The sequence below is a fragment of the Macaca fascicularis genome, chromosome 4, assembly GCF_037993035.2.
Source record: "Macaca fascicularis isolate 582-1 chromosome 4, T2T-MFA8v1.1".
In the NCBI taxonomy this organism is placed as follows: Eukaryota; Metazoa; Chordata; class Mammalia; order Primates; family Cercopithecidae; genus Macaca; species Macaca fascicularis.
The window spans coordinates 124,651,314-124,674,494 of NC_088378.1; the positions used below are offsets into that span (position 1 = coordinate 124,651,314).

General features: G+C 43.3%; 1 protein-coding gene across 10 annotated transcripts in view; it reads left to right on the forward strand.

The window, feature by feature from the left end:
* Nucleotides 1-23,181, forward strand: part of ADGRF5 (adhesion G protein-coupled receptor F5) — a 102,549-nt gene that overhangs the window by 11,585 nt on the left and 67,783 nt on the right. For 5 of the 10 annotated variants that reach the window (XM_065543930.2, XM_005552796.5, XM_074039049.1 and 2 more), the window contains exon 1: nucleotides 21,985-22,222. The exons of the other annotated variants lie outside the window; for them this stretch is intronic. The gene's annotated coding sequence lies outside the window, so the exon portion shown is untranslated. Of the gene's footprint in view, nucleotides 1-21,984; nucleotides 22,223-23,181 lie in introns of those variants that run through there. 10 annotated transcript variants of the gene reach the window in all.

Consider the following 23,181-nt stretch of genomic DNA (forward strand, 5'->3'; position numbering starts at 1 on the left):
CCATCCTGGCTGACACGGTGAAACCCCGTATCTACTTTAAAAAATACAAAAAACTAGCCGGGCGAGGTGGCGGTGCCTGTAGTCCCAGCTACTCGGGAGGCTGAGGCAGGAGAATGGCGTGAACCCGGGAGGCGGAGCTTGCAGTGAGCTGAGATCCGGCCACTACACTCCAGCCTGGGCGGCAGAGCGAGACTGCGTCTCAAAAAAAAAAAAAAAAAAAAAAAAAAAAAAAAAAAAAAAATTAGCTGGGCGTGGTGGCGAGCGCCTGTAGTCCCAGCTACTCGGGAGGCTGAGGCAGGAGAATGGCGTGAACCCAGGAGGCGGAGCTTGCAGTGAGCCGAGATCGTGCCACTGCACTCTAGCCTGGGCGACAAAGCGAGACTCCGTCTCAAAAAAAAAAAAAAAAAAAAAAAAGCTTGTTAAAAAACACTCAGCAGAGACCCTGTGATGGAGGTGTTTCTCAATAAGAGATAGCAATTAAAAATAGCAATAGTATCATCAGCAGCAGCAACAATAATAAACTTGCTGTAAGAAAGAAATCATCCACAAGTTTTCCAGCATTAAGATAATATTCTGCACAAAGTAGGTACCCAGAAACATTTGTCCAGTGAATGAATATCCTATTTGTGAATATGAATACATATACTGGGAAAAGGATAGGATTTCAAAAATAAAAATATGTAACCAAACTGCCAACACAACCTGATGTGTGACTATAGATCAAACCTCAGCTGCTCTTGATAAAACAGCACCTTCCTGCAAAATTCATCCATTTTCTCAGAGATAGTCTATAAGTTCCCCTTACTTACTTTAGCAGACAGTTATGCTTTTTTTTTTTTTTGTATGTGTAAGTTTCATATCTGATGTAAATTTCTATATTCAGGATTTTTTTCCTCTTTTGACTTGAGACTCACCTTTAGTCAACAATTTCCTGTGACAATTTTCAGGAACATGCAGACTTTATTTATTGTAATGGATTATCCTTCAAAAACAAGAGTTATAACTGATGAATTGGTCAGTGCCTATAGCCTATTTACTGATATGCCCTAGTTCCATTTTTAAACCCAATTACTCAAACCACCAAACCAAATGCACACACATGCATGAGTGCATGCATGCACACATGCAGACACATGCACACATCTCTAATGGTTATGCATGTGGGATCTGAGCTGTGGACTTGTAAATATTATGTCAAAGAAAGAGGAAAAGGAAGAAAGAAATATTAGCAGTCTAGAGATAAGATAACCATATTTAGAGAAAGAAAGGAGACGAAAGAGAAATAGAGTGACTATGAATAAAACGTGTCCTATGTGCAGGCTTCTCATGACAGAAGCATCTTAGGATCTTCTGGTCCATTTTCTTCCTAGCATGGGGGACTTAGTACTCACCAAGCTCTGCTCTAAGTACTTAATTTGGAATGCTTCATTTAATATGAGAAAATTGCACTGTCTCTGTTTTAAAGATAAGAAAACTGAGGATCAGAGAGATTAAGTAACTTACCCAAATTTCAATAGCTGGAAGTGGTAGAACTAGTACTTCAACCCAACAGCCTGGTGCCATAGCCCATGCTTTACCCTCTTAAGCAGCTCTAATAGTGTGCCGCCTTAGGGATTCATTCATAACAAACATGGATTAAGCACCTGACTACTCTGCCAGATACTGCGCTAAGTGCTAGACACAGAACAGTAGGTAAATGAGATCCTACCCTGGGGTGGTGTGCGAGGTGGTAGTATCACAGGACAGTGGAGGAGCCCATAAATAGAGCATTGTAACGCAGTTCAGTAGGTGCTTTGACAGGGGAGGAGGTGATGGGAGGTGTACACACAACTAGAGGGAGTCAAAGGGAGGCTTCCTGCAGGGAATGACCTTGACCTGGGCCGTGAAGGACAGTGAGAGTTGGCAGACTAGAGAACACAGAGCTTTCAGGGTGCTAAGGAGGTTCAGAAAGGTAAAGTAAGATGAGAAAAAAGGAGTAATTAGCTTGACTGTGGTCATTTCACAATGTATACATATAGCAAAAAAGCATGTAGTGCACCATAGGTATACTTTTTATTTGTCAATTTTACCTCAGTAAAGCTGAAGAGGAAAAAGGAAGGAGTAGGAAGAGGTGAAGCTGGCTCTTTAGGCAGAAGTCCTGACAATGAAGCATCTTGGCTGAAGATCATTATATGTGGGGAGAGAAGAGATGGCCCACAGATGAACCTAGCAGCCCATCTATCTGCCAGTGTTTCTCTAAATGTATGCAGAGGTTCTGACACAGCTGACACAGGCCTGGGAACCAGACATCAATAGTTTCTCAAAGTGAGAACCACAATGGTAAAAATAAAATAAAATAAAAATAACCATGCTCTATCTCAGTGGTTATTAAACATTTGTGCACATCAGAATCACCTGGACAGCTTGATAGCTTGTTAAAACACTGGTTACTGGGCCTCACTTCCAGAGTATTAGATTCTGGAAGTCTGAGGTGGGCTCTAGAATTTGCCTGCCTGCCTTTCTTTTCTTTTCTTTTCTTTCTTTGTTTCTTTCTTTCTCTTCCCGCTTTCTCTCCCCTCCTTTCTCCCCCCCCAACTTTCTCTCTCTCTCCTTCCTTCCTTCCTTTCTTTCTTTCTTTCTTTCTTTCTTTCTTTCTTTCTTTCTTTCTTTCTTTCTTTCTTTCTTTCTTTCTTTCTTTCTTCTTTCTTTCCTTCGAGACAAGGTCTCTCTCTGTCACCCAGGTTGGAGTGCAGTGTCACAATCATAGCTCACTGAAGCCCCAAATTCTTGGGCTCAAGTGATCCTCCCACCTCAGCCCCACAAGGAGCTAGGATTACAGGCACTTGCCAGCATGCCTGGCTTTTTATCATTTGTAGAGACAGGGTCTTGCTATGTTGCCTAGGCTGGTCTGAAATTCCTGGCTTCAAGGGCTCCTCACACCTCGACCTTCCAAAGTGCTAGGATTAGAGATGTGAGTCACTGAGCAGGCCTAGAATTTGCATTTCCTTCAAGATCCCAGAATGTTGGGGGCCCACATTTTTGACCCACTGCTCTGTCTACTGAGCAGACCCTGAGTGTGAAGCCAAGAACTTAGCCAAAGCTATTTGAGTGATTCTTAGGTTGCACTAAAATTTGAAAATTCTTGGGAGGAAGAATTACTAAATCTCTTATCTTCTTTGTTGTAAGTGCTCCTTTAACTTTTAATTATTTCTGTAGTTTACGAAAATCCAACCCAAATATTCCTGATATTTTTGTTCATTTTGGTCTGTAAGAGCTCAAAATATAAGGACTTTTAGGGTTCTTTGGAATTTTAAAAATCAGTCCTTTGAAATTTCTCTTTGCAAAGCAGGAAGTCACTTGTTGCCGAGAGCAAACACTTGAGTCAACCATTTGCCTCGTTAGAGGGCTTCAGAGCTGTGGCTTCTTAGCACATTTCTCTACATTTTAGAATGGTGTGAATCTGAGTCTTTGCAGAATGGGTTATACAGGTGGAAATATGAGATCTGTGTCTCTAAGTGTGGCCAACTGGCTAAGGCTGAAATATATCCTAACGTCTTTATTTCCTCCATTGTAGATAAGGCAGGAGGAGGCTGGAAAATCAAAAATTCCCTTGAACGAAGGAGAATTGGAAGGATGGATAGGGAAGAAGAGGTCCTATGTGCTTATTTTCCCCTTTGCTTACCAAAATCCAACAAAAAGCAACTATCTTCTCTAATGTCATGGTCACAAACTAAATTTCTCAAAACAAATATTTAGAAGAAAAAGATCGATGTGGAAAATATAATAGCAAGTGGATGAATTAATCTTTAACATGAGTGAAGAATCAAGAGTTGCACCCCTTCCCCCCAGGTTACACCAAAATCCGTGCACACTCAGTCCCAAAGTAAGTCCTGCAGAACCTCACATATGGGAAAAGTCAACCATTAGTATGGTTGGTTTAGCATCTAAGGAAAACCATATTTTTCAATCCGTGTTTGGTTTCAGATACAGAACTACAAGTACCAACTGTATGTATTGAAAAAAAATACCCACATAAAACTGGGTCCTTGAAATTCAAACTCCTGTTATTCAAGGGACAACTGTAATTTAAAATTATAAGAAATAAGTTCTCGTGAGCATTTTATAATCATTCTAGTAGTCTGAACTCTTCCATCTATAATACTAAAATGTAAATGCCATTGAGAATATCTGGAAGTAGCTGGAAATCCTCATTCATCGAAAGTGGGTTCAATTCCATTGACAATCTCTATTACATACAGAAAAAATGGGCTAAATATATGTTTGAAGATTTTTCAGCACTACATAAGTTTTCACCTTTAGTATGTCAGTAAAATTAATTAATTGAAGCTTCCCATTCCATGTCCTCACAAGCAAAATTCAACCTTTAATGAAAGTCACTTTTGGATTTTGAAACAATGAGTTCAAAGGGAAGTTACTAAAAATAATTGAAATTAATATTGATTGTAAAGGAAATAAACAGAAAATTACTTCTATTGGACCCAAGAGACAATACTTTTTTTTTTTTTTTTTGTGAGATGGAGTCTCCCTCTGTCGCCCAGGCTGGAGTGCAATGGCATGATCTCGGCTCCCTGCAACCTCTGCCTCCCAGGTTCAAGCAATTCTCCTGCCTCAGCCTCCTGAGTAGCTGGGGCTACAGGCGCCCACCACCATACCCGGCTAATTTTTTGTATTTTTGGTAGAGATGGGGTTTCACCATGTTAGCCAGTATGGTCTCGATCTCCTGACCTCGTGATCTCCCCGCCTTGGTCTCCCAAAGTGCTGGGATTACAGGCGTGAGGCACTGCACCTGGCCAAGACAATGCATTTTAATTAACTTACTCTTTCTCTTCATTTGTTTAATTTTCACACAGGGATTTTAGTTGAAGTCACATATACTAAGTTGTTTACATACTTATTTACTGTGTGTCTTCACAAGTCTCTACACTCTTCTCAAACCAGTGCCCTCCTGTTTCCTGTGCCCCTCCACACCTTGAGCCCACCTTAAGCTTCAACCCTGCCTGGCCCCAATCAAGATACCCTGAAACTGGCCACTCAGCGAATCATGTTAAAGCAAGAGTCCTGCCCCACAGGTAGAAGAGAACCACTAGTTAAAGGAGCAAGCAATGAGTCCCCGGGACTTTTGCTTTTATATAATCAGAAAAGGCTGGGCATGGTGGCTCATGCCTGTAATCCCAGCAATTTGGGAAGCTGAGGCTGAGGGGATCACGAGGTCTAGAGATTGAGACCATCCTGGCCAAGATGGTGAAACCCCGTCTCTACTAAAAATACAAAAATTAGCTGAGTGTGGTGGCACGCACCTGTAGTTCCAGCTATTTGGGAGGCTGAGGCAGGAGAATCACTTGAACCTGGGAGGCAGAGGTTGCAGTGAGCTGAGATTGCGCCACTGCACTCCAGCCTGGTGACAGAGTGAGACTTCATTAAAAAAAGAAAAAAAATCAGAAAAGTAGAAAGAATGAAAAATAAGGCTAGTTTTGGGGAGAGGCTTTGTGAAGGACTCTGTGGTAGAACATGTGTGGTCATCTCTAGATTTGCGGTTTTCAGAATTTGGTTTGCACAAGAGTTACCTGGAGAGTTTGTTAATGATGAAGATCTTAGGGCTGTACCTTGAGACTCTAGGTGGGGGAACTCACAGGAGGAACCCAGAAGTCCTGCTCAGGGGACACCCAAAGGGTTATTAAGCACCCTACCCATGTGGATCACTGCAACCTAGTGCAGTGATCATTAAGGTGCTGATCTCCACCCAACCAAGATGCTCCTTCATCTAGTGGGAGAAGGGGGTGGACTCCAAGATTTTATCACTGGCTCAGAAGACCACTCACTTCCAGTGGCCTCACCTACCAGAATCTGTTGCCTTTTTCACAGCAGCCCCAAATTTCTCCTTCTCATTGGCTTCCAAGATGATTGTCAGAGCCAAAAAATACAGAAATAGACAAGTGCTATTTGTCAGTCAACAGTGTTTATCAAGGGTTAAAGAGTTTAGGAGGAAGACACCACATTCAGCTCTGATTTGCTGCTTATGAGATGGCAGATGATAGTGTCTGAGGCCAGCAGAAAGGAAGGGAAAGGGAGGATACTGCTGTAGAAGGCGCCCAGAATGTTATTTTTCTAGCAAAGACTTTTCAGAATGAACACTGGAATTCGTTCTGCAGGCTTTCCAGAATTAAAGAATGTACATTTTCCCCAAACACTAAAATTAAACTATAAATCATGTTTATTCACAAGTTACATGTAATAGGAAACATTTCTGGTATTGATAACTCTGAATCAGTAGTCCCCAATCCCCAACTTATTAGCAGTCTTGCTTTCTGTGGTTTCAGCCACTCATGGCCAACTGGGGTCTGTAAATATTAAATGGAACATTCCAGAAAAAAACAATATAGAAGTTTTAAATTACATGCCATTCTGAATAGCATGATGAAATCTCACGCTGTTCATTCTGCCTTACCTGGAACATGAATCATCACTTTGTCCAGCGTATTTCTGTCCATTAGTCACTTAGTAGCTTTCTCAGTTATCAAATCTACTGTCAGGGTATGTATCGCAGCACCTGTGTTCAAGTGACTTTTATCTGACTTAACAATCACCCCAAAGCACAAGATTAGTGATGCTAGCATATTATATAACTGCTCTATTTCATTGTTAGTTATTGTTGTTAATCTCTTAACTGTGCCTAATTTATAAATTAAACTTTATCATAGGTATGCATGCATATAAAAAACATGGTATATATGGGGTTTAGTACTATCGATGATTTCAGACATCCACTGGGGGCCTTGGAACGTATCCCCCTCAGATAATGGGGGACCACTGTGTTGCCTTGCAACTAGAATGGTGATGAATGGTTGGGAGAACTGAGGTACACATTTTAAGGAAGGAGCCACAATTGACCTGAACTGCTCTGCTTACTAAGATAAGAAAATAAAAGATTTAGTAGAAAACCCAATAGCATGAAATCTGAGACAGTGAGGGGCTGGGAAAACATGAGGTAAGCATCATAAGGGCAATTTCAGTGACACGGGAGAAAGATGAGCTTGATGCCACCCCATCAACACACACACACACACAGACACACAGACACACACACACAGAGTCCTTATTTCCTGTACCTTGCTTCATGTTCTTCATAGCATTTTTGCTCATCAGACATATAACTCACTTGTTTGTTTATTGTCTGTATTTCTGTATCAGTCAAGGTCCTGGCAGAAAAGAAGTGACATTTTCAAAGGGTAACAGAAGAGGTAAGAGCAGTTAAGTCAACATAGAACTGGCAGCATCGAGCAGCCATGGGTTGCATCTCATTAAGCAAAAAGGGTCAAGAAGGGTGGGGAGGTAAGGGAGGCGTCAGAGGAACCTGCCAAGATCTGTGACTGTGGGAGAGGGGAATCCCCCAGGATCTGTGGCTAGAGGGGAGGAATACAATCACTGCCAAAACTGCTGCCTGCCAGGAGTTGGGGGGAGAAAATGCCAGGTTCTCCTGTGCTTCCATACTACAACATCCCGCTGGGATCTCCCACTCTCCCTACCTTCCATCACCCTCCCAGAAGACAAGGCACAGCAGAGCGCGGGGTTAGCCTCCTGGGGCACAGAAAAGGGCGAAGATGGACCTGGAGGGTAAAGAGAGGCTAGCTAGCACCTCCCGCAACTAGAGTGTAGACTCCTAGGGGACAGTTGTTTTCGTTACTTCTTATCCCCAGGGCCTAGAACAGCGTCTGGCATGTAGATTTTCAATAAATGTTTGATGATGGAATGAAGGTGTGCATGATTTGGAAAGAGAGAGATGTCGAAAGATTAAAGCAGTTTCCTAGCGTGTGTGATGTAAACCCACCTACTGCCACTATTATAGCAGACAGTTAGATTTACCCTTTCTCATAATGCTTTCACATGAAGGAATATTTTGAGGAAGGCAGCTATGGCAGGCAGATCTGGGAGAAAAGATACAGAAGATACAGCAAGGACCTCAGCACCATATGACCAACAGCAAAACCACAAAGTCTGAAGGTTAATGCTTTAGAATCTACAGGTGATAGAGGCACGGGAGCGTTCAAGCCCCAGCCAGCCCCCATCCCAGGGAGGAAGGCCTTGGGCATGGCACAGCTCTGGGTTCCATCCTGACCAACTCAACCCCTCTGAGACTGATTTTCCTCATCTGTAAAATGGGGATGAGGACAGAATGCGGTGTTGTGAAGACTGAGCAGGACCCAACACACTGTACCTAGGGTGGTGTAAACAGTAGGAGCCATAAGGATTGTTTCCTGTGCAAGGTAAGTTCTCTAATTTTGAGATAGGTGTGGAAACTGCTGCAGTTGCTCTGCTTTCTGGGCTGGAGTCATTCATTCTGCATTCCTGATTAGGGAGAGGGTCAGGCGGTAATAGGACACCTCGTTCCGGATGGCTTCACCCCGTCCCCCTACAAGGCTTCCTGCTTCCTTCCTTCAGGGTCAGTGGAGTCAAAGCTTGTTTTCCTTCTCACTCCAGGTCAGCACCACACAACACACTTGTTTTTTACAGGTGGCCCTGGGGGCTTGGAACCGCACTGACAGACATCTGTGCAGCCCTTCCTTCCTCTGGGTCAGGGAGATATTTCCAGATGGAGTTGAATTCGGGAGCAGGTGAGGGACTTGGAGAAAAGGAGAAAGGCAAGATTAGCTTCCTCTGAGAAGCTGGGAAATGCCTTAGTGAATCAGATTCATGTGGCCTTCCTTTAATATGAGCTCTCTCTCCACTTTTATTTGGTAGTGGCAAATTCTTCCTCTACCCTCTTTGGGTCTGTACCCTTAAAAGTACTGCTCTCAGATAAAATAAATTAGGCTAATGAAGAGAGAATGAGGCACCTCTGAATGAAGGTCTCCTGTGCTTGCATGAAGAGCTCACAAGAGACACTCTGGAATCCGTGACATCAGGGTGGAGTAGTGGGGGGTTTCCCTCAAGTGCAGGCAATAAGGTGGTGCATTGTCTGTAGAGAATTTGAAATCAACAATAAAACTGACTAAAGCATTTTTAAGGATTATCAGTCGGGCTCAATGGCTCACTCCTGTAATCTCAGCACTTTGGGAGGTCGAGGCGGGCGGATCACGAGGTCAGGAGATCAAGACCATCCTGGCTAATACAGTGAAACCCTGTCTCTACTAAAGATACAAAAAATTAGCCAGGCATTGTGGCACGTGCCCATAGTCCCAGCTACTCAGGAGGCTGAAGCGGAATAATCGCTTGAACCTGGGAGGTAGAGGTTGCAGTGAGCCGAGATCACACTACTGCATTCCAGCCTGGGCGACACAACAAGACTCCGTCTCAAAAAAAAAAAAAAAAAAAAAAAAAAAGAACTATCACCATATGGTGGTGATCCCAAACAATGTCAGTGATAAAGTATTTTTCCTAAAAAATCTATTGAAGGTCTAAGTTCTTAACAATTGCTACCATTACCGGTGAGTTTCAGTAATATAAGCTGCTAATTAATGTACTTTTATTACTTACCTTTTAATAAATAGTGTTCTACAGAGAAGGTAATTCAGAAAACTCTCGTTTATATAGCAGCGCCTGACACAGAGGAACTCAGCTACACCTGTTTGTTCCAAGAGTCAGTTTCTAAGGGTTTGGGACTGTGTGAGTTTGCCTGAAGTCTCTCCAGCCTCTGCAGAATAACACATCCCTGCATTTGAACAGTAGATTAAAAACACGCAATGTTAGCGTGGTGGTTGTAAAGAAACCGAACACGTGTAGCTTCAATTCTGTCATTCTATGGGACCCTACAGAGTTTTTATTTTTTTTTATTTTTATTTTTATTTTTTTTTTGAGACGGAGTCTGGCTCTGTCGCCCGGGCTGGAGTGCAGTGGCCGGATCTCAGCTCACTGCAAGCTCCGCCCCCCGGGTTTACGCCATTCTCCTGCCTCAGCCTCCCGAGTAGCTGGGACTACAGGCGCCCGCCGCCTCGCCGGGCTAGTTTTTTGTATTTTTTTAGTAGAGACGGGGTTTCACCGTGTTCGCCAGGATGGTCTCGATCTCCTGACCTCGTGATCCGCCCGTCTCGGCCTCCCAAAGTGCTGGGATTACAGGCTTGAGCCACCGCGCCCGGCCTTTTATTTTTGTTTAAAATTTAAAACAGTGCAGAGTGCAATCTTCAAGGCATACTATTATTATTTGGCATGTACGAATTTTAGTTCACACTTAAACATTTCACTGAATTTTAGTAGTAGCATAAAGTAGAATGTTTCCTTTTTTAGTCAATTGCTTTAAATCGAAAGAATTCGTCAAGCAAATAAGGCTTATTGCGGAAAATAATGTCCTCATATAAAGAAGGGGAAAGTTCATAAAAGATCTAGTCCAAGTGTCAACTCTGCTAGATATCTCCATGGTCCAGAATTGTGTGTGCTGGCTGCTCTCTAATTTTACGTACAGAAGTGTGAGTGTGTATGTGGCATAAGAGTGTGCATGCGTGTGTGTGTATGTGTGTTTTTGAGAGACAGAGAGAGAGACATTAGTGGATTCAGGTGACTCAGGGGCAAGAGGTCACTCATAAGATTGCCCATATTTAGTGAGAGCCCAGAAGGTTCAAATGAAGAGTCCCAGACAAAGATGTGCCATAAAGTGTTCACATACTGCTGGGTAAAACACAAAGTCTAGATCTTAATGGCTTTCAACAAAATGGAAAAGTGAACAATTTGAGGAATTCTGGAAGAAACTAAAAATAGATGTGGTTTTCCCTCCCTTAATATTCCAGGTCAGACGAGGCAAAATCAAGGGTTCTGGGTCTGGAATAATTGTGTAATTGTTGATATGTAGCTATGTTTTGTGTACTGTGCTTCAGATCCAAAAATAGTTTAGTGGTCCTGAGAGGCAGACTCTGATAAATAGAAGGTGATGTAGTTATGAAAGGTCTTGAACTTGGAAACGTGGACCCCCTCATTGTGCTGAGATAGGCCATGGGAGCTGTGGAGGGCTGAGCAATTTCCATGAGGCCCGATGACAATCTGTACAATGCTAGACCATTTTGAATTGCAGTAGCAGCCACTGCGAACACCTTTGTCTTCAATCTCTTACCCTTTAAATTCCTAAAATAGAAAGCTCAGGCTAGAAAGCAGCGCAACTCACCTTCAGTAGTAGCAACCTGATCACCAGGCCAACTAGGTTGGTCCATCTCTCCGGGTTTGCCATTGTGGTATGAGACGGAACAGACCAGTGAATAAAGAGGGTACCAAAGTAATGACATATCCATGACTTGGACCTGGGGAGACAGAGAATTCAGTGGATTTAGGGGCAAGCAACTTGAAGTGAATAGCTAGTGCTTTTCTCCAGTATTAAAACAAGCAAGTTGTTTTGAACAGGAGTTACTTTACAGAGCGATATGTGTAGCATCTGGAAATTATTTATCCTTGTATTTTCTTTAAAAATGATTCACTACAGGTAACATAAAAGTGGTGCGCTTGGATACCAAGACCTTGCTAACTATCAAGTTAATATTTAGTTCCCCTAAGCTCACTCACAAGCTCTGTGGTTTTGCAGCATTCCACATCTCTACGTTTTTAAGAGGCACATTCTTCCTTCTCCCCAAGGAGTTGAACTTCAGAAAGTTTGATTAATTTTCATATATGCTTTGTTTTCCATTCCCATCACTGCTGCCTCCAACTTTGTGCTTCTTCTCAGTGATCTTATTTTTGGCCCCTTCTTGGCGATGCATTTCAGAGCCATTGTTGTTTTTCATAGACACTGGCGTCGCCCAGTCTTTTTTTCAGATTTCTTTCTCAAGCAAACATTGTCATTGTGCATGACATATTATGTATTCTTGAAAGGGCATTTTAAAAAGAATATGTCATTCCTCAGAGGAATTGCGAGGAGTCTTAGTATAGGGACGCGATTATTAGCCATCAAACAGGAGCCCAGGACTAGTGACTCTGTGGGGAGGTGGGATGCATGCTTGAGAATGGTAATTTTCACCACATGGATGACTCATCTCTGGTTGACCAGAAGGTGATACTGACCTAGCGATGTCACCCTTCTATTGTAGGTGTTATAATTATTGAGCATCTGTTATGTACTGGGAATTTCTAGCTCTTCCTTAGAAATTACTTTCACTGTAGCTAAGATTGTGGCATGGGGGAATCCTGTACCCCTGTTAACAAACAAGGGGCTTCGGGGGCATTAATGTGCACAGAAAACCCTTGTGTGGATATAGTAGCAACCACAACCATGCTGTGACTTTGCTTTGGGGTATACTGGATTCCACTAACAGTATATATCCTACCAAGTGAAAAGAGATAAGAGGTAAAACAAAATCTGTCCTTGATTTACTTACTTATTTTTAAAGCACTAATTGAACACCTACTATGTTCCTTTTAGCAGTTACCTAGCATTTTAGTTTGTCTTTTCTTTTATAACCTCACCTCCACATGAGTCACTTCTAACTAATAATTTTTAAAACTCATGGTCAAAAAATAATTTTTAAATGATCAATTCTTGAGTGTTCAATTTCATCTTTCTTAAATAGGTTCATGTACTGCACATGAATAAAATTCAGAGGGATCCAGAAACTTGCGTGGTAAAAAATATGCCTGCTAAATCACATTATGTTTTAACTGTATTTCAATACAATTATTTTCATTTATTATCTTATATATTCTGTTTCGTGCGTTTACAAACATTATTCTGAGAAGGCTTACACAGCCTTCACCAAATGGACAAAGAGGTTTATGGCAAAAAAAAAAAAAAAAAATTGATTCTGTTTTAGTCTTTTTTTTTTTTTTGAGACGGAGTCTTTGTCACCCAGGCTGGAGTGCAATGGCACGACCTCAACTCACTGCAACCTCTGCCTCCCAGGTTCAAGCAATTCTCCTGCCTCAGCCTCCCGAGTAGCTGGGATTACAGGTGTTAGTCATTCTTTTAGTGAGAGTCAATGAGATACAGACCCTCCTAGTCTTCATGTGACTAAAAATGTTTTTTATTTTGCCTTCAATCATGAAGGTTCTTTCAAGTGTGATACCCTGGAAGAAAGCACAGGCGAAAGAGGACAGTGGGCCCCTGGGCCAAGTCTTAGGCACACCTACGTAAGGAGACCAAGAGGAGGAACTGCCAGGGCAGGAGGAGAGTGAATGTCACAGAAGACACACAATATGTCTTGTGGTTTATAAGAAGGTAGAAGTGACCAGCTATGTCAAATGGTGCTGCCGAGTTAAGGGAGATGAGAACAGCTAATGAACCGTTGGTTATAGCAACCTGGAGACTGGGGGAGCTCCCTGAGAGCAGCTGGGATGCAGAAGTGGGGAGGGGAGATGGATTTGACTGACTTTGAGGCTGGAGAGGGAGGTTAAAGAGGTGGAGATGAAATCTAGGTATTTGGCTCTTTAGTTAAGAGCTGTGAAGGGGAACAGAAAATGTTGCAGTAAATGAGGGGAAAGAGAAAGACATAACGTCAAAGAGATGCTCTATGTCTGTGTGCTGATGATGCTGAGGAAGTAACAGGGGACAGCACCCAGAGCCCAGTGGAAGAAGGGGCAGGCCTTATCATCCTCTCAAACTGGAAAGAAGGCCAGAATGGGTAGGGCAGGTGCAAGAAGATTGAAAGTTTTTATGTAGGTAGATGAATGTTTATTATTATTATTTTTAATAGCGTTTCCCTCTGTTGCCCATGCTGGGGTGCAGTGGTGTGATCATGACTCACTGCAGCCTTGACTTCCCAGGCTTAAGTGATCCTCCCACCTCAGCCTCCCTGGTAGCTGGGACTACAGGTGTGCACCACTATGGCCGGCTAATTTTTGTATTATTTCATAGAGATGGAGTCCCACCGTGTTGCCTAGGCTGGTTTCAAACTCCTGGGCTCAAGGATCCGCCTGCCTCAGCCTCCCAAACTGCTGGGATTACAAGCGTGAGCTGCTGCACCCAGCCAAATGTTTCATTTAATTGACTGTTTTTCCAACGAAATGTGAGGCAAGGGTACTGCTAAGACTGAGGAGAGAAGAGAAGGTGTGAAATGGCCCTTTCAAGGAGTGAGAAAACTAACATAAATAATAGGATTGCCAAGTTATGTGGCCATAACAGTTCCACTGATAATGGGCAGAATGATTTTTACATGCAAGCTGCATGCCAGCCTATAAATAACTGCTGTCTGAAATACCACCCCCACACCATTTCCCACTTCTTTCTACCCTCATTGTCCTCCTGTTATCTCTACTGCTGTTCATGTTACATCTTTAACTGCTGGTTTAAATTAATTCACACTAATATGGAACTCACTGGAAATGGAAATGAACAATATCTCAACATTTCAAAGATATTTGAGTCAGAGTAGGGGCAGTTTCTCCAGTTAAAGCAATTTGTCTCTAAAAGTGTAATTTTAAGGAATGAGGTGCAGATAAACAGGTTTTTCTGTTGCTTTCCAAATCCTGCTACAGAAGTGACAGTTTATGCTTCTGATGTCACCTGGCATCTTATTTTTCATACTATGGTGCCATTCGCTACACTTTCAGTTAAAAGCTGTATTCTAATATGTTAAAGAGAACCACTTAACATTCTTCCATGAAAGAATATAGGCCCTGGAGGCTGGGTGCAGTGGCTTACACCTGTAATCCTGGTACTTTGGGAGGCTGAGGTGGGTGGATCACCTGAGGCCAGGAGTTCGAGACCAGCCTGGCCAACATAGTGAAACCTCATCTCTACTAAAAATACAAAAATTAGCTGGGCATGGTGGTGAGTGCCTGTAATTCCAGCTACTCTACAGGCTGAGACAGGAGAATCACTTGAACCCAGGAAGCAGAGGTTGCACTGACCCAGAATGGTGCTACTGCAGTCCAGCCTAGGCAACAAGAGTGAAACCCCATCTCAAAATAAATAAGTAAATAATAATAAAACAATAAGAAGAATATAGGCCCTGGAAACATTGAGCTAATTTATTTAGAGTGTCATTTCTTGCTCTAAGTCATGAGCCAAACATCGCAAGGTAAAGACTACAAGTTTAACCCAAGTTTAATATTGCCTCTTTCTCTGCTCAGAAATCACTACTTCATCTTAGATATTAGGTATATGGATAACTACCGAACCTGTACCTGTGAAATTGTCCCAATTTAGAGGTAAGAGAAAGGGGTATCTTAATAGTGCTCCTTGGGAAGAAACTGTCTTTAGAAAAATACTGTGATAAACACCTAGAAAGCAATTGAGACTCAGACCTCTAAGAGAGTAGAAGTCTCATGCATAAAGTGAGGGATGGAATGTGTTTGTTACCCCCATAGATAGAGGAGCCAATGGGAGAAGAGTAGAGAATACAGGGAAGAAGGGAAGAGAGGTCAGCGAGATGGTAGGTAGCTGGCACTAGAGAAGGTGGGAGTCTGTGGAATGCTCAGCGAAGAGGTGGTCAAAATATCCCAATAGAATAGTAACATCCACCCTTCCAATCACAACTTGGTTATTTTTCTGGTTGTAAATATGACTTTAGTCACTCCTTTACTCCCAAACTTTAGGTTCACATTTACTGGGTGTGTGGTGAAATTCAAAAAAGGGGCTGTTTTTCTTTCGTACCAACCTAGAGCCACACAGACACAACACACTAGGAGTGTGGCAGTTCTATAGGTTGACCGGGCCAGGAGAATATAAACATCCTTAGGAATTCCCAGGCGCCCTGAGGTGGGCTCTGAACTTCCACAAGCTGGGGTAAAGCAATTTTATCTAGAATTTTGATAGACCAGGATTCACAGCAGGTATTTGGTTTATGCTTCCTTCTGAAACCCTCATCTGACTTGGGTCAGTTCTTCTGTCCCCTCAAATGTTCCTGTGGTTTTCACCCCACTTTTCAGTATCTCCCTGGGTAAAATTAGGTAAAAATCAAATTGAAGCATTTTAGCCAGAGCATAGACTACACTTCTGTCTCAGGAGGGCGATACAGCTATTTGGCATGATGTGAGCTTAATTCTGGCCTAGGGAGGTACAACGTGGAGAAACTTCTTCAATAAAGCTTGCTTGTTGACTTATTGGTGACAAAGCTTTGTTTATGGGTATTGTCTGAGAAGGAGGTTTCAGGCCTTTATCACCTGTTATGATGTTGTTCTGAGTACTCTATGAAAGCTGGGACCTAGGTCAGTGGGTGGGACTTGGGGGTTGTGGATGGAAAAGAGACTGCTTAGCTGTTGCTGGTCTACTTCTGTGATAATAATGTTAACAAGGAAATTCTGTTGCTGGCTTGCATCAGAAGTGTTATTTGTGTTAACTAAATAAAGAGGGGATAAATGCTGACAGATTTTTTTATTGTTCTCGTCGTTACAGAGGTGTAACAGGACTTTACCTCCATGTGTCCTTATTCTACTTAGAACCATGATTTCTCCTACCAGAAAACTGGGGATGGGAATGCGTGTGTTGGTGGGGACTGGGGGTCACCAGAGCATAAGGTAACAGCATGGGATGCAGAGACAAAAGATCTAAATTCTAAGTCTGTCTCTGACACTAATGCTGCTTGTGACCTTGGTTAAGCCTTTCAACTTTAATACTAGATATTTGGAACAAATGATCACCAGCTATACCCTCCGCCCACCCTTTGCTCTAACATTATTTGATTCTGATTTTCTCCTGGCGTGGATGACTCTTAGTACATGTTTGTCTAGTGGTTTTGGCATTATGACTGTTCACTAATCGCCTTAATAAATTCTGAGGAAATTATCTCTACAATCAGAGGTAAAAATGAGGGAAACTTTTTTGGGAGTCAAAGGAAAAGCTGAAGCACTGAAAATAGCATAGAATGATGGAATTTGGATGGGAGATGGTGTTGTGAGGACAGGACTTTGCAGTCCCAAGCCAGGATTCTGCCTGATGTTTGCAGATCAACCTCGCAGTTACTGCAGTATACGGTATCCACCAGTGCAGAGCACCCGCACCCAGGATGCACGGTAAAGAAGCAGAGGTTAAAACAGGAGTGACTGCCCAGTGTGCATGGACAAAATGACATGTGTACATTGAGAGGAAAAGTGTTGCTTCCTTCTAAATAGATTCCCTCCTAGGCCAAGACAAGAAGGAATGCCATGTCCTCAAATACCTGCTCTTCTCCATGGGACTGGGTTGGAGGGGACTGAGGGAGGAAGAGTCAATGACAAGTCGATGACTCTGAAATTCTGTGCATCACAGCTGAGGCATGTGGGTGACATATGTCACGCCATGGGGATCAGAAATGACTTCCTGCTACATAGACAGCATGTCATCTCTAAGAAGTGAAAGTGGAATGTGAAGGCTATGGATGGCTCACAGGCCATTGGTGGTCAGCACTCTCCAAGAATAGATCAATAAGGGTCAAGAGAGAAGTGTGGATGACACCTCAATGAACCATACCTCAAATCTGCACTGTTCCCCCTCACCCGAGGTGCTGTCTCTCTCTCTCTCCCAGGAGATGGCAGGAGATGGCAGAGGGGGTAGTGCTAGGAATAGAGTCCAGAAAACGGTCCCACTTGGATTTCTGGCAGAAGCTGGGGCCATCACTGGAGTCATAAGAAGTGCTGGAAGGCAGCTGTCAACTGTGTCCAGTTGGCTCAAAAGATGGAAACTTTGCAATCTTCCATAGCAAAACAACATCAATGTCTGAGAGACGCATACACAAAGAAGGTGTAATAACACCGTCTATTGGTGGAATGGGTACAGTAGCATTCAGTGCAAATAAAATCTGAGTGGCTGCAGCTAAGCACAAATATGACCAATTCCATTAGTGGAGGCTCTGCCAAAATACACACACCCGAGATAAGAATAAGACCATTTGTATACTATGAAACTGCCCAGTTATTTGCCGGTTCCTTCCTTGCATAAGGACAGGTCAGTGCCAAAGGAGAACTTTCTTGGCCTCAATGTAGAAAGACCAAAAGAGAGCTGACCTTGCGTCAAAAGGGTTGCCAACATCTGGTTATGGATTAAAAAATAAGAGAAAATTTATAAAAGCAGGGCTTACCCTGTCAAGATGTGGATGTAGGAGAATTTTGCAAGTTGAACTAATATGTACTTTAGCTATGCTGGCCAGGGCTGTGGCATTAATAACTTCACTTGTGCATTACACTTTCAAATACTCCTCTGCAATGAATCAGTTAAGCAGGCAACAGAGTTTTGCTCTTGTCACTCAGGCTGGAGTGCAATGGCGCAATCTTGGCTCACTGCAACCTCTGCCTCTCAGATTCAAGCGATTCTTCTGCCTCAGCCTCCTGAGTAGCTGAGATTACAGGCACCAGCAAACACTCCCTGCTAATTTTTGTATTTTTTAGTAGAGATAGGGTTTCACCATGTTGGCCAGGCTGGTTTCGACCTCCCGACCTCAAGTGATCCACCCGCCTCAGCCTCCCAAAGTGCTGGGATTACAGGCATGAGCCCCTGCACTCGACTTGGGAGCTTACCTTCTAGTGCAGGGCTGCAAGATGGATACATCCAGCAAAATTTACAAGTGTAATATAGTGTACCAGAGATGATATGGAAAACTAAAGCAAGTGGGGGGGATGTGGAGGGATGAAATGTAAGATATGGCTGTCAATGAAGGCCTCACTAAGACAGCAATGTTGGGGCAAAAGTGAGAATGAGGCGACGGAGTGAGTCTTGAGGAAATCTGTACAAAGAACATCCCTGGAAGGCAGAGAGAACAGCAAGTATGAAGACCCTGAAATGCAGACTGCCTGGTCTGCAAGGAGGCCAGTGTGCCTGGAGCAGCATGAACAATGGGGACAGAAGGTGGTGCAGATCATGTAGGTCTCTCTGGCTGTCGAAAGGACTTGTGCTCTGACTGCAGGAGTTGAGTTGAGCACAGGTGGACTTTATATAACTTGTATTTTATAAAGACCATTCTAGCTGCAGTTTTCAGAACAGACTATAAGGGGCAAGAGGAGATGCACAGAGACAGGGAAGACACCGGTAATTATCCAGTCAAGAGATAGTGATGGCTTGGATGAGAATGACAGCAGCAGAAGGGGTAAGAAGTGCCAGATTATGCATGTATTTTGAAAATAGAGCTAACAAGATTTGATGGCAAATTAAATGTAAAGTGTGCAAGGGAGGACTCAAAGATGACTCTCAGGGTTTTGATCTGGGTAACTGGAAGGATGGAGATGCCCTTTGCTAATATGGGAGAGACTGATGGTATAGCTAGTTTGGGAGGGATGATCGGGAGTTTAGTTTGGGACATGTTCTGTTGGAGGGCCTACTGAACAACTGAATGGAGATATCAAGTAGGCAGTTGAATACATGAGTCAGGAATTCAGGTGAGAGGTCTGGGATAGAGATAGACATTTGGAAGTCATCAGCAAAAAGATTTAAGCCAAAATTAGTAGAGATTACCTGGGAAATAAGTGTCAACAGAGAAGCATTTCAAAGACTGAGCTATGAGACATTCTTATGTTAAGAGGAAGGACCAGCAATGGAAAATGAAATGGAGAGTTTAATTTCACTTGCTTTTACTGATAACCCACTATATACCAGCACTATAATAGGAGCTGGGCATAACATAAATGAGACCAGTGTCTGCCTTCAAGGTGCTGCATTCAAACAAATGGATTTTGTTTGAATGCAGTGTGGTAACTTCAAAAAGACATGCATCTGGCAGTGTGGGATCAGGGAAAAGAAATACTTGGCTCAGGCTGGGAGAAATAGGAGGGTCCTTGGAAGAAATGACACTTGGAACTTAAAAGGAGACTAAATGTTACCTGTGTGAAGAAAGGAGAAGGGCAGAGTGAAAGAAGGGCAGGAGTGAAACAGCTGGGAACATGCTGGAAAATACGTATTTATTTGGTGCTGAAATTTCTTCATGAGAAAGTAGGAGCTTTGTCTCTAATGAGACTGTACCTTACAGTCATGAGAGATATTTCATATTAAGAAACATAGATAACCTGACTGGTGAATTATTCTGACTACATTTGCAGTTTGGTTGAAGAAGTTTGGGTTCAGCCACCAACACCAACGTTTTAGGATTCGGGAAAACGGCCTCTGTGACAGTCAATTCCAGCCGTAGCTACGACGGGGCAGGGTCTATCCATCCACAGTTCATTCTGGGTTGCCGCTGAGGCCATATGGTGGTTCCCTTTTTTTGCTTTTGTTTTCATTGTAATGTGTGTGCAGCAAGCACACAGTGTTCCTAACAACAAGCAGGGACCCGTGGACGAGAAGAATTGCTCCTCAGAGAAGGAAAGGGACAGTCACTTTGACAACGCCCATTCCATATTAGAGAACCTGCTGCACCCAGCAACCAAAACACAAGCAGGAAAACAGGCAGCATTTGCCCAGGAACTGTGTCCCTCAGCAGGCTGTTTCTTAAGTCAGGGTGTGTCCAATCCAAGCTGTAGACTACAGCTGAGAATCAGTATCTAGAAGTGGAATAATAACATTTTGAAGTTCATCCTCTTCTTGCCCAAATACTCTGGTCTCAAGCCTAAGTCCCGCTGGTGGTTGCTGACTTGCCCCAGTCTGATAGCATGACAAGAAGGGAAGGCAGCTGGAGGGGAGAGAGGATGAACTTGGAGGCACTGGAGCCCAGGGCTCCAGAGAACAATGAACAGTTACTAAACTCTTCCTCTTCAGTTTCAGCAGAGTCTGTAAACTCAGTACAATTATCATCCCACTTTCACACATTATAAAACTGAATCTCAGGGCCAGGAGCAGTGGCTCATGCCTGTAATCCCAGCACTTTGGGAGGCTGAGTCAGGGGATTACCTGAGGTCAGGAGTTTGAGACCAGCCTGGCCAACATGGAAAGACCCCATCTCTATTAAAAATACAGAAATTAGCCAGATGTGCTGCTAGGCACCTATAGTCCCAGCTACTTGGAAGGCTGAGGCAAGAGAATCGCTTGAACCCAGGAGGAAGAGGTTGAAGTGAGCCAAGATCACGCCACTGGACTCTAGCCTGGGCGACAGAGCGAGACTCCATCTAAAAACAAAACAACGTTGAATCTCAATAGGGTCAAGTAATGTGTAAGAATCGCTTGAACCCAGGAGGAAGAGGTTGCAGTGTGCCAAGATCGCACCACTGGACTCTAGCCTGGGCGACAGAGTGAGACTCTGTCTAAAAACAAAACAATATTGAATCTCAATAGGGTCAAGTAATGTGTACGTGGCCACATAAAATCGGTGGGACTAAAGCGTCAATTCCTACAGTCTGACTCCAGAGTCCCTTCTTTGACACTATGAAGAATTCTCTGAAGATACTCTTGGGACTACCTGCATGGGACTCACCTGAAGCATTTATTTCCAATGCCGATTCCAGGCCATTCATCAAATTTTCTGTGGACAGAGCTCCAGAGTAGAGAGTCAAACAGCATTTTCCATCTGCGTTCTGACCTTGGGAAGGTTTCTCCTTGGGCCTCAGTTTCCTCTCTTGTAAAATGAGGATCAGAGGGGTCACTTCCAGTTCAAAAATGAGCTGACTATAATTCATCTTTAAACCCAACAACCTGAATGCAGCCTGCCAACCAGGCCTTTACCATATATCTCGTTATCTTTAAATATCCGTGTTACTGAGTGGTATTTTAAGTACCACTAAATTTATAGTTTGATACACAAATACTCACGGAGTTTCCCTGGAAACCTAGGAGAACTGGACATCCCTCCAATGTGGCATTTTTGAGGTACAGCCCTCCCGCGGGGGAGGACTGAACAACTTCTTTAGATCTCTTCTCTTCTGCGGGTTCTTTTATTCTCTGCTTTCTTGGCACTGCTAAAGACAAAGAATTCATCGCTGGTCTTCATTTTCCTTCACTATGAAATTACAATCTAATTTAGTGGTCATCTTTTAAGTTGAAACCAGGCATCTTGTACCTCTCATTAGCTCTAACCTATGTTTGGTTTGCTCTGGTTTTGCTTTTCTGATTTTTTTCTTTGGAGAAAGGAAAGTGAGAACTAGGGGCATTGACTAAACAAGTCTGTCCACTTGGTGGAGAGGTTTCCAGATAAGAAGGATCTGAAGGACTTCCCATGGGCGTGAGGGAAATCGCACACGCCATCCGGGGAAGAGGACCAGGAAATCACTTTTTGTTTTTAAAACAGCAGCGCGGCTCTCAGGGATGACTCTGTGAGGCTGGGAGGATCATAGCTGGGGGAGGCCTCAGTGAGGCTGAGCGTGGGAGCGGAGCTGCTAGTCCTGTCTGAAAACGCGAAATGAGTCTTGCTTGGTTCTCCCTCCACTGGGCGTGAGGCCCCCTGCCCAGGAGGCCGCAAGACAAATGGCCCCATAGTGGAAACTGGGAAGCTTTTAGGCATCTGATCAGAGCAGGAGCCAGCCGGGGGACCGCAGTGCTGGACAGGTAACAGACATTTCTCTTACTACGGTCTGTCACTCTGTCTCCCTTTGTAGCAAGAGCTCAGGGGCTCCTAAATCACTTCTCTTGAGACATCTTCCACTTACGATCCTCTTTGCCTGCTTTTCTTTTGCGTAGCTATGATATGTATGTTGGGAAGGTAAAGTACGTCCAGTCAAGACTGTTGTGCACACTGTTGGTCCAGTTAATGAGACTATGTTAAAGGAGATGGAGTATTGAGCAACTAGCTGGGATCCTTTAGGATTTTCTTTATAACAGACTTTTTTTTTTTTTTTTTTTTCCAAACAAGTTCTCTCATCCTTAAACCAGAAAATACTATAAAAACCAATGCATTCATGAGCTACTGAGCTGCTGCTCTTGCCAAGAGCATTTCAGGGCCAGGCGGCCATTGCTGTGGTCGGGCTGAAGAAGGTCGGGCTGAAGAAGGAAGTTGCAGTAGGAGCCCCGGGTATTCGCTCAGCTCCCAGAGAGTCGTTCCAAAGGGCAAGGGATGACCTTAAAAATGTAAAATGTAGGCTGCACTCTCCCACCGAGGACTGAAGGGAAAGGAGTTTGTAGTCAGCGTTAGGAAGGAGGTCAGTAAAAGTGCGGGGGCTTCAGGGCCAGGCCGACTCGTTTTGAAAGGAGCAACTCTATGATGTGCAGTTTGCTTACACCATGTTTTCTCATACTTCAGAAAGCCGAGCCACGCCACTTCACTATAGCATTTTTTCTTTCATAAAGGGCTAATGTAGTTGGTTTTTCAATGAAGGTTATTTTTGAATTACACAAATAATACTTGACTATATTCTTATCATAAAAGAATAACTCTAAGTAGGTTTTATTTTTTATTTTTTTTGAGATGGAGTCTCACTCTGTCACCCAGGTTGGAGTGCAGTGGCACAATCTTGGTTCACTACAATTTCTGCCTCCTGGGTTCAAGTGATCATCCTGCCTCAGCCTCC